This window comes from Cygnus atratus, chromosome 9, assembly GCF_013377495.2.
Source record: "Cygnus atratus isolate AKBS03 ecotype Queensland, Australia chromosome 9, CAtr_DNAZoo_HiC_assembly, whole genome shotgun sequence".
In the NCBI taxonomy this organism is placed as follows: Eukaryota; Metazoa; Chordata; class Aves; order Anseriformes; family Anatidae; genus Cygnus; species Cygnus atratus.
Window position 1 is genome coordinate 24683645 of NC_066370.1, and position 11028 is coordinate 24694672.

Genomic DNA, 11028 nt, shown 5'->3' on the forward strand with positions numbered 1-11028 from the left:
ACCCAACTCAGAGTCCAGCAAAAGCAAGAGGAAGATTCCTGCGGACTTTAGGCCTTCAGTCGTGCCTTTCTGTGCACCCAAGTTATTAATGTGTATTTAAGGCTTTTAATACACAATTACTGCAGGCCCTGACCCCGCGGCTGACAGCACCAAGACGCGCTGGCATCCCTAACAAGCACACAGGTGAAAAGTAAATCACTCAGCTTTAAGATCGGGTGCTAAATCACAAGTCCCAGGTTTATGATGTTTGCCCTGACAAAGCCATGGCTTTTCCTGAGATAAACAATCGCCTTTGTTCTCAGGAGGTCAATCAGCCAGGGACTGGCTGCACGACCTCCCCGGGTCCGTTCCCATCCCACTGTCTGTAACTTTTGGTGCTGATCTCCCACCGTCTCGTATCTTATTACACAGAACTGCAAATTTCTGTTTCCTTCTCCAGCTCATTTCAAATCATCTTTAATTTAATTTCAGTGACCTCCCTTCACGATATGTTCTTCTAATTGGGTCCTCTCTGGATCAATAGTCTGCTTTCATAAGTGAAATATTTCTATCGAAGGCCCCTCCATTTTAGGTGGCCTAATTATTGCAGTTAATTGCTTCAGGCCTAAGAAGCAAGTTTTCAAGCCAATGTCAAATTTTCTCTGCTCCTTCTAAAATGCTGCCTTCACTGCAAACACGCAAGGTTGTTTGTTAGGATCCAGAAGGCTAGAAAACAAATCATTAAAAAGAAATACCTAAATCATAACAGCTGCATAATCTCAGCATAAACTAATCTTTTCCAGTAGGCTTTTGTTCTTTTTACAATTGCAAGGTTGCATACGGAAAAATACTTGTATTTGTCTTCAGCAGAGGTTAGTAAGCGTGTCTGGTTTGCAACATCACTTGTGAAAGCAAACGGGAGGCATTTCCTTCTACCTGTGAATGCACTACGTTCCTCGGAGTCTTTTCTTTTGCTAATTCCTCAGCTACAATTAAACACGTGCAGATTTGAGAATTCGCTGTGTCGCTGCAATCAGGTCCCCTGAGCAGCGCCAGTGTCACAATGAGGCACTTGCACAACGGAGGCTGTTTTTTAAACAAGGTCACACTTCGTGGATTTAATGTTACAAAACCACATAATTACATTGGGCTTCACCTAGAAGGCTACAGGGAAGCCCTGCACGAGTTACACGAGTTACACTAAATCTGAAGTCTTCTGCACTGACAAATGGTCAGAATACACAGAGGGGATTGCACGTATGCCCATGGGGAAATATGGCTAAAAAGTACCATCCTCCCCGTTTTTGCTGTCTCCAGTGATGTATTACTAGGCAAAACTAAATTGCTCTCACAAGTGCTTTACAAAATCCTTTGCATTCTCCTCTCTGTCCGTTAACGCATTTTGCCTTGCCTGCGTTTTATCTGTGCAATTTTGCAATTGCGATCTGCACAGGGCTGAGCGCTGACTGCTGAAAGCACCCAGCTGCTATGGGACCACTTTACTTTTCCCCATCTCTGTCTGCAGTTCATGCATTATGGCAAAGTTAGAACAGTTAAAAATAACATGTTTAACCTCCCAAAGACAGCCTGAAGAATACGGCATAGCAGAAAACACAGAAACAGGAGCAATGAAGGAACTAGCATTCAGCTACCCAGTGTAAATCATGGCTGTGTTACATCAAATTACTTTGGAAAATACTTTAACACGGTCAGTACAAAGGTCCAGTTGTTAAAATTAAAATTGATTTGTCATTACATAGAAGCCAAAAGCATACAGACTTCTTAAAACTAATATCCTGCTTCTCAAAAACGTGGAGGAGAAATTCAGGAAGTATACAATCAGTGATGTTTTTATTCAAAGTGAGCATTATTAGTACTTCACCAAGTGTTCGTTAGAAATTTAGCTGGAAGATGTTACTGAGAGAAATCTGCTCTTTAAGATTGGACTGTGTCTCTCATAAGCAGCAACTTATGCATGCATTTAAAAGGTTTATTTTCGTCCTATTGTGATGAGATATCATCATACCCTCAAAATGTTACCACTCAAATATAAATGTTCCTAATATTGATAACAATTACCTTATTGAAGGGGCTCACAGCACCAGGATCCAGTCGCGCAGTGACAGTGACACGACATAGGTCTTGCCAGGGGAAGGAAAAGGACTCAATGGAAATTGGAGGCCATCAGCACTTCCCATTATTGTGCTTTAAATACGCTCAGCACTTGCTCTCTTGCCATTGTTCTTCACGTCCACCTTTGGAAGCAGGGTCAGTCAGAACTGTTTAAAACAAAGTCAAAAGAAAATTTCAGTATGTGCTTGAGCCATCCGCATGGAAAACGCTGCAATTGTTGTCGTATCTTACACAGAAGAAAGTAAAAGTTCTCCCTCTCTTTTGTTTACTCGTTCATTTTCTTCAAATCATTTTGGAGATTGTTGGGACCAGCCCAAGCGCGGAATACCAGTCTTGGTTAAAATTACTGGGACAGGTGGATGGGATAAGGGATTCAGGAAGGAAATCTTAAACATGGTATTCACAGCAGTGCCTCAGTTATGTGTGTTACAGCTCTGCCGGTACAGCTCTGTTTGCGTGATGTCCATGTGGCAGGGTGTTCTGCCCACGGCCATGTTACAGCTCTGCAGCCCAGCCCCGTTCCCACCTAGCAGCAGACCTGCTGCCGATTTCCAGTGGAATCGCATCGGGCTCTTAAATTGGCAGCGGGCCCTTTTGTCCGAGATGTTGATAGAAATACCTCAGCACGTTATAAAAACACCTAGTAAGTCGTATCAGGCAGGGCAAAATCCCCCAACTGTGGATGAGCCTTTTCTTAAAAATGGTAACAGAAGCATCCTGAAGATAGCTTTACCTTGTAACCCTAATCGTAGATCTCGTGCTGACATTGATTCAGTACAGACACTGGCATCAACCCCTGCCCCCCACCAAAACCAAACGGCAGAGGGCTTTGTTTTATGCATTGCACGCAGCCGCTGATCAGAACTTCCCTCATCCCAGGCTTTCATTGCTAATGCATTAGTGTCAGCAGGAGAACCAGAGCTCTTCCAACAGAAAATGTCGAATTTGCATCTGTGAAATATAAAATATTAATCTAGTTTCTGCCATAAATTGCATTTTCTTAAAGCCTTGGGAGGGTATCAAACCAAAATCCCTGACATTTCACTTTGATTTAGTGAAACAGCAGAATAATTCCCTAGATCACATTATAACCCCTGCTGGAAGGAGCTTAGCTAATGAATTAGTGGCTTTTAGTCAGTGGTAACAAACACGGGGCTAGAAGGACACTTCATCGGGTGACAAATAATGTGTTCAGCAAACTGCAGGAGAAACCTGGTGACTGCTCCGTGCCTTTATGGCTCAGCTCTGGGCATGCAAAAAGTGCAACAAGTTGCCCAGTGACTTCACCTTTATGCGAGATGTCAGAGTGACTGCAGCTCTGTGGTTTGTCCTGGGGCTGGGCATGAACATCTCCTGAGCTATGTTAACATGCCGATCATTACCAGATAAACTGATTTAACGTCTCATTCCCCATCAGTAAAGTATCAGTAAAAACCCATAAAGTTGTTAGAGCTTGACTTACCAATCTGCTGATGTGTAAAATTAGAGACCAGGCTGTGGAAGTCCAAAGCAATCTGATAAAATATGGAACATTTGAATATATCAAAGGCTCATTATTCCAGAACAGAACAACTGTTTAGACTATACTTGACATTAAACACTTCTTATTTTAATTTGCTATGTTTCTCATAGAAGTTCATAATATAAAGGAAAAATACCAAACATTAATACCTATTTGAGCATTTTTGACCGAATGCACAAGAACATTTTTTACAATGGCATGCAGAGAGAGGCGAGGATGCAAATGGTCAGTTCGCTGTCTGTTGTGAGGTCTGCAGCACTCAGCTCGTGTCACTGGAGATTTGCCAGGTTACACAGGTTTTCTTAAATTTAATGGCACTGAAAGTTGGAGGACTTTCTCCTTGTAGTCTCTCCAACTGGCATTAATGTCTCTGAAAATTACTGGGTAGCGCTCCTCTACCGTTCTTCACACACTGTGTTTTTGTTGAGCCTTTTATTCAGTCTTATTATGGGATCAAAGCCACTGCTGAGATCATAGCTTTCAAATGTGACTTGGATTTTTTTCAGTATAAACAGTGTTTAAGTGACTATAATGCTCATGAGAAGCACCACATTGGCCACTCTGAAGTCTGCGCTCTGTAAGCGATGTTGTTTCTCCATATTTACTTTAATCCTCAAACCTAACAGAGAGATTTCCATTTCGACTCCACTATCATCCTGCTGGTTAAACCCAACGGCACGATGTGCAGAAATAAACATAACAGTTTTATACGTATACGCGAGGAAATGAGTACGCATTTGTCAAAACAGAATGACTAATCGAGTAAAAAGTTCATTTTCATAGAAGTTCTGGGAACGCACAGTGATGCAGAAAGGAACAAAGAAGGAATTATCCCTAATCAGAACCAAGAAATGAGATTATCGTTAGATGGAGCAATGGGAAGGAAACTGCCATGGACCAGTCGGAGAAGTGCTGAGAGAACAAACCGTTCCTTAGCACATAAAGCAGTAATGTATATCTGAATTTCTTAAAGAAAATTATGTTTTTATTCCCTATTTATCTAATGCTCAGAGTAAAAATGTAGCTCCAGTTTATTTTTTAAGCTGCACAAGTAGTATCTGTGATAACCACATAGGTGCCTCCCAGTGAAAAAACATCACAATATTGTGAGATGAGTTTAGAAGGTCCTGATGAGAAACCTGCCTTTATTCAGGGTCTGCATCAGGACTGAATCACCTGGTGTTACAGGGAACACCGTAAGAACAGTAAAACTAGGGACGTGTCAATTGTCACCACGCCATTACACTGATTACAGTGTTTTACTTTGAGTATATCTTATTTTTTTAAAGTTCAAAATTCCTTATATAAGATTATAAGATTCCACATACGAATCAACCGATCTCTGAAATGTCTCCCTGCAACAAACCTGTATCTTTCTTCTTAACGGAGAATTATGAATAAAGTCTACTCATTTTCCTGTCAAAATCACTAACTGATCTGGGGAGCCTTTCAGTGAGGAATGTTTACTTTGTGTGTTTCGTCTTTGTTCTGAGAGACATCAGAAACTTTGGAGAAGAAAAAAGAATGAGGGTAGGCTTTTGGTCTGCCCAGCACCGTCTGTTCAGGATGACTGTAGGGGTGCCTCCACCAGTGTTTTGCTCATTTTGCCTTCTGATCGTACGGGTGCTGGACCTTCCACGTAGGCACCCCCTGCTCCTGGTGAGAGCGGACACCTGGAAACGCTCCCTGCCCAGAGAGCAGCGGTCACAAACCTGAGGAGAAAAGGGAGGACAGAGTGAGCAAGACATGAAAAATGCGTTTCCTCTCAGCTCTTACCTCTGCTGGATCTTTTCGAATACGTCACCTGCAAGGAGACAATTTGTGATGCAGTGTTAAGGAATCCGGTGTAAGAATTCACTCACTTGTCCCCACCTTACTTAAAACACTAACTGAGCTGTTGTTCCCTTATTGTGCAAACATTTAATGCCTTGTTTAAACATTGAGCAACTAAACAATTCAAAAATGATTGTTCTGTTGCAATGCTTATTTAACAGTGACATACAGTGATTCTTTAATAAAACAGTGTCAGAAACGCCTATGTTTCGAGGTGATTTTTATTGCTGTCAGCTATGAGGTAAATGTTAACCTCAAACAAAATAAAACTGTGTGCGTGAGGTCATGACTTAGCATCCATCCAGACCTGCCAGGAGGAATTACATACGAGCAGTGCTTTCAGAAGCTTCGTTTTAGACTCCATCTTTCGGAGATCTGGAGCACTGTCTCCGTGTCTCTGGAGAGGCAGGAAGGCTGCAAGAGCTGCACAGAAGGCAGAAAGAGCCACCAAGCATCCCGGCTCTGCCCAGCTTTTCAGCTGAGTTCCTCCCATGGTGACCACCAGGAGCACAGAGCACTCAGTTACCTTTGTTTTTCTATCAGCAATACTTTCGGCTTTAAATGGCTGCTTTAATTTCCATGTATTTTTGAACAGGCCCGAACATGTGCCCAAGATCCGTTTAGTTTTTAGAACTGTGATTAAGAAGCATTGTTCATTGTTTATGCTCACGCTTGTCTCTGTAGTGACTGTATCTCATGGGGCATGTAAGGGATGTGTTTGCTGGGGCCAGTCTATAAACTGAGATTTCTCCCAAGTGTGTTAATGCCATACATGTTCCATAATCAAAAGAAAATCTAAACAGATTAGCAAAATGTTTTGTACACCCTTTTAATATTAGAATAATAGTAGTAATAAGCTGCAATCATTTACTCTCCCTTGTTGTAACATACAGCCTTTCACTTTTCTCGGGTTTAAGTCATTTCATATTTATTCCCGTTTTCTAGCACAAGATGATTTCTGATTCCATTATTTATGTCTTAAATTAAGCCATCTGCTGTAAGCTCCTCTCCTTTCTCAAGCCCAGCATACCCTAGGCAATGTCCCTGCCAGGAAATACCCCGCAAACCTTTCCTGCTGACAGCCCGGGCAGCTCACCCCTCTCCCAGACAGACTCCGCAGATGCTGGCAGTGCAAGGCGTGTGGCATCAGTCTGCACACTTGATCCTTTACAAAGGTTAAGAAATTAATAATAGCTGTAAAAGTGGTACATCGTAGCTTTGGGACTATTCCCCAGCGTAGATGACTTTAAATGTGGTCCTATTATGAGATACACCCTCAAGAAAATCCCAAAGAATCAGTGATGTGTATTGCCATAGCCACTTGAAATAGTTAAAGATGCAGCCCAACGATCAGCAATTTCATGCTGAATTCCCCAGATACATGAGATACCACCATTAAATGAAGAGGAAAATGGATCCAAATTGCACGCACTTTCTGTTACTAGAATTGACGCTAGCACATTTATACTGCAACCACTTCGTATTTTGGGAAGAAATGTTGCTAACCTTGGGGAAAACAATACAAATAGTGGCTGAAATCCATTGACACAGTAAAATCCTATAGTGTGCTTGAGAATTTCTGTGTTCTCTTTCACTAGGTTCACAAAGTTTTTCTGTATTTAAATGTTTGATGGGCTGTCAAAGGTATTGATCTGATACACTAAGGCTACAGCAGATTGCAAGAAATGCCACGTGGCTTCAAACATCTGGGCAGAAGAGAGTACGGTGGGAGATTAAAGGTGATTTACACCACCAGACATAGCCTCTGAACTAGACGAGCCTCCAAGTCCTGATGGATAATTCACTGGAGAAGTTTGCCAACAGCACAGGAGCAGTTAAAAGAAAATGCCGAAGCTTACTCATGACTCTGAATTTTAGAGGATATTGGCACACATTTTAAAGGCAATATACAAATACACAAAACAATGCAAGCAGATAGCTTCGATCAATTTGCATATTTTGGCTAGGAGGGATTATGGATTATTAGACCTTCTTGACTGACACAGATATCAAAATCCCTTACATTTCAAGCGTTATTCCCCTGTACTGACCCAAACAACTTGTATTTAAGTAATGAACAGCTTTCAAGTTCTTACACTTTTCTTCATATCCCAGGTCCAACAGTTCTGGTCAAAAACAATCCCATAAATTTAATGGGAGAACAAGTCAGAGTCCTTGAAGCCAATAAATATTCACTGTGACATGAATTACCTTCAACTGCTTTCTCTCATCTTGTTTTTTTTTTAGTTCCCTATGGAACTATTACAGCTACACTGCAAACCTCCTCCTAGTCCAATCAACACACATTATACACAGGTTTTTACAAAACTTTTTTACTATATGCTCACTTAAAGTATAGAAGGTGTCACTTTGGCTTTAACATTGCCTCCCTTTTCGGAAAAATGCAACACACATATCAAGAATTTTAAGCACTAACATCTGCAGGAAAACACAGTCTGAGCTGAGTGACATACACACAAACCATTGGGAAAAGTCTGCTACCTGGATGTGCAAAAATGGAAACTGTTGCTTGGGACACTTAATATATATGTTCATCTTTTTAAAAAAATCTTATCTATGATCAGAAAGACCTAAAAATAGTCAGAAGCCTTTAAAACCAAATTTCCCTGAAGAAAAATGAGCCACACTAAAAATGACACACATATTTTTAAGTCTGAGCTTAACCATAGGCAAGGGCAGCCCAGAAATGCATTAAATTATCAACTATTAAAAGCTTTATGTAGCCGGGGGGGGGGGAGAAGAGACCTTACACAGAAAATAAGGTCTTGTGATTAATTATTGAGAGTAAAAATCAAGATGTAGTTATTGATGGCGTAAAAAAAATGCTATGCATAATTCCCTTAAAATTAAGTAAGAGGGCCGTAAAGAGCTTGTTTTTAACTACAGCAAGACACTGAAGTTAAAACTAGAAAAGTTGCAAAACAAAATAAACTGAATTTTGTCCAAATTCAGTGTATTATATTACAGTCATCTGTTAGTGATTATGAGCCAGTGAGGTCTGTTGTAAAATGCTTACAAAGGATATAGAAATAGTCTTCAAATATGAAACAAATTAGGAATAACTGGCCTCTAAACAAGTATTTAATGTATGAAAAAGACGGTAAGAAAACGAAAACCTCAGAATGCTTTTTAGGCCAGCTGCCCAAAACAACCCTCGCTTCCATTTCTGAAGGGCCCAAGTCAGACGTGACATAAGCGTGATGTAAACTACTGCACAGCGTTGACGCTGGGAAACCTGCCATAATGTACCGTTTGTTACAGAAGAAAGAGTGAGAGGGGGGTTATTAACACGTAACTTACACCACCACCCTCCTGTTTGAACCTGGACCAAGTGAATTGGGATGAGAGGTATAAAGATATAGAACAACAACTGCCTGCGCCACATTCCAGCTAACTAGAGTACGTATACCCCTTCGAGTTGGATCACTAGCTTCTGTTCTCGCTGTTCAGATACTGCACACTGTAGAGCTTCATTTTCACAGTCACCAAAAAGCCTGAAGCAAATGAGCAGAGCAGAGCTTGAGGCCTGGCTCTCACAGGATGCACTTTCCACCTTTAAGGGCCCCATAACTTCCCTTACAATAAGGACTTTAAATACATTTTCAAATTTTTGTGAAAGCAGCAAATGCCTGTGTTTGTATATATTTAGTTAGGAACATGTCCCCAACCCTGACCCAGACCTACTCAACATTTGAACTTTTATTTTTCCAAGTTAAAATGTTTTTAAATTTGGAGTCATATTAGATCAACAGCAAATTATAGCAACATAATCTCTACAGCACTTTAGGAAATTGCCATGGAAATTCCTTTTTGTCCCTGCTCTGTGATACAGGTTTTCTGTCCATATTGACCCCAGATCTCAGTTACTCACAGTCTTTGTTGTGCTCTGGAGGAAGGAAACAACCATATCACTGACAGGGATGCTGACAGAGAAAGCAGGAAAAGGAGGAGAACATATGAGGGAAAAGGAAGCACATAGGAAGTTAAGGATGGGGTCAAAGCCTCAAGGCTCAGCACTGAGACATCAGGGATTTGCAGGCTTTTCCAGCATTACTGACAAAGGGCCAGATCTACAAAAGGTATTTAAAACTTTTACCTCTTCTCTAGGACTCTGAACTACCACAAAATCCAAGTCACCAGAACTGTGAATGTGAAGCCTCTGCTGGTGGTTCTAACTTCTTCCCTTGAATGGGAACAGCTGTGGCACATGAGCATACTAATGCTGTGTGTTGGAGAAGGCGGCACCTAGCAGTCCTAACCTCCTCCCTGACCACCCTGTCACGCCTCTTGCACCAAAGCTTTTCTCACCAGATATCCCTGCTTCACACCGTGGCTCACTGAGGCCTTTCAGCAGCCTGCAGTCCCTTTGCCCAGGTGACTTCTCCGCTACTCGTCCTACCTCCGGAGCACTGCTGTGAGAAACGAAGTGCGTGAAGCAAGCTGGCACCATCAGGAAACAACTGGCACTGCTCAGGCTCCCAGTGTCAGCTAAGGAGAATGATGCTTCGTATTTCATTTTAGAAGTAACATCTGAGTTGTCATCGCAGTGAAGATAAATGAGGAAAGGCTGGAACGTAGTGGTTTCCTCTAGCTAAACAGAAAATATTGGAGACAAACATGGCAAGTGTTCGCGTAAGGAAATAATTTGCCTGCTCCCTCTGCAAATTTCTATAAACATTTCCCGAATCAAAATATATGAAAAATACCACTTCTCTCCGAAAAGCAGCAGAATCACTCCAGACATTAAGTCAAGCAGTGCATTGTGAAACCAGGAGAGGTGGCAAGTTAACCAAAAGTTAACCTTTCTATATGGGATACAATTCTGGTGCAGATGAGAAATCTTCTGCAGGTCACCAAGCAGACAAAATACCTCTTGCACCTCAGGAAATCCCAGAGTTGTAAGTGGTGAGAAGCTGGGAGTAATCCTGGGAAGCGTCACCTCTTCTTCCTCATTCCTACAGTCTCCTCTAGGTAGTCACTGCCAAAGGATACTGGGCTGGGTGAACTCATGGCCTGAGTCTGCCAGGATGGCGATGTGTGTAACTGCTTCTTGTGTGTCATTCCCAGAATTTTTCAGCTGTGCCTTGGAGAGACGCCTTCAGGGTGTCTCTGAGAGAGCAGGTTTAGTTTTTGGGAGGTGTAGAGTAATAATGGTGGAGACAACAGTTTCTTGTAGCACAGTGGTCTGTATTTGTTCTGCTATGTCATCACAAGTGTTTCACGCGTGGTACATCTAGGGAAGTGATTGTGCCCCTGTACTCGGCTCTGGTGAGGCCGCACCTTGAGTACTGTGTTCAGTTTTGGGCCCCTCGCTACAGGAAGGACATGGACGTGCTCAAGCGAGTCCAGAGCAGGGCGACCAAGCTGGTGAGGGGTCTGGAGAACAAGTCTTACGAGGAGCGGCTGAGGGAGCTGGGCTTGTTCAGCCTGGAGAAGAGGAGGCTCAGGGGCGACCTTATCGCTCTCTACAGTTACCTTAAAGGAGGCTGTAGTGAGGTGGGGGTTGGTCTGTTCTCCCACGTGCCTGGTGACAGGACGAG

The 11028-nt window shown here is 42.2% G+C and overlaps 1 long non-coding RNA gene across 1 annotated transcript; it reads right to left on the reverse strand.

Moving 5' to 3' along the window:
- Positions 1 to 2063: 2063 nt before the first annotated feature.
- On the reverse strand, positions 2064 to 4330 carry LOC118258021 (uncharacterized). Its single transcript, XR_004781761.1, has 3 exons — positions 3784 to 4330; positions 3575 to 3626; positions 2064 to 2258 (listed from the first exon to the last, which is right to left on the reverse strand). It is a non-coding gene; the product is annotated as an uncharacterized LOC118258021 (long non-coding RNA).
- Between the last annotated feature and the right edge of the window lie 6698 nt (positions 4331 to 11028).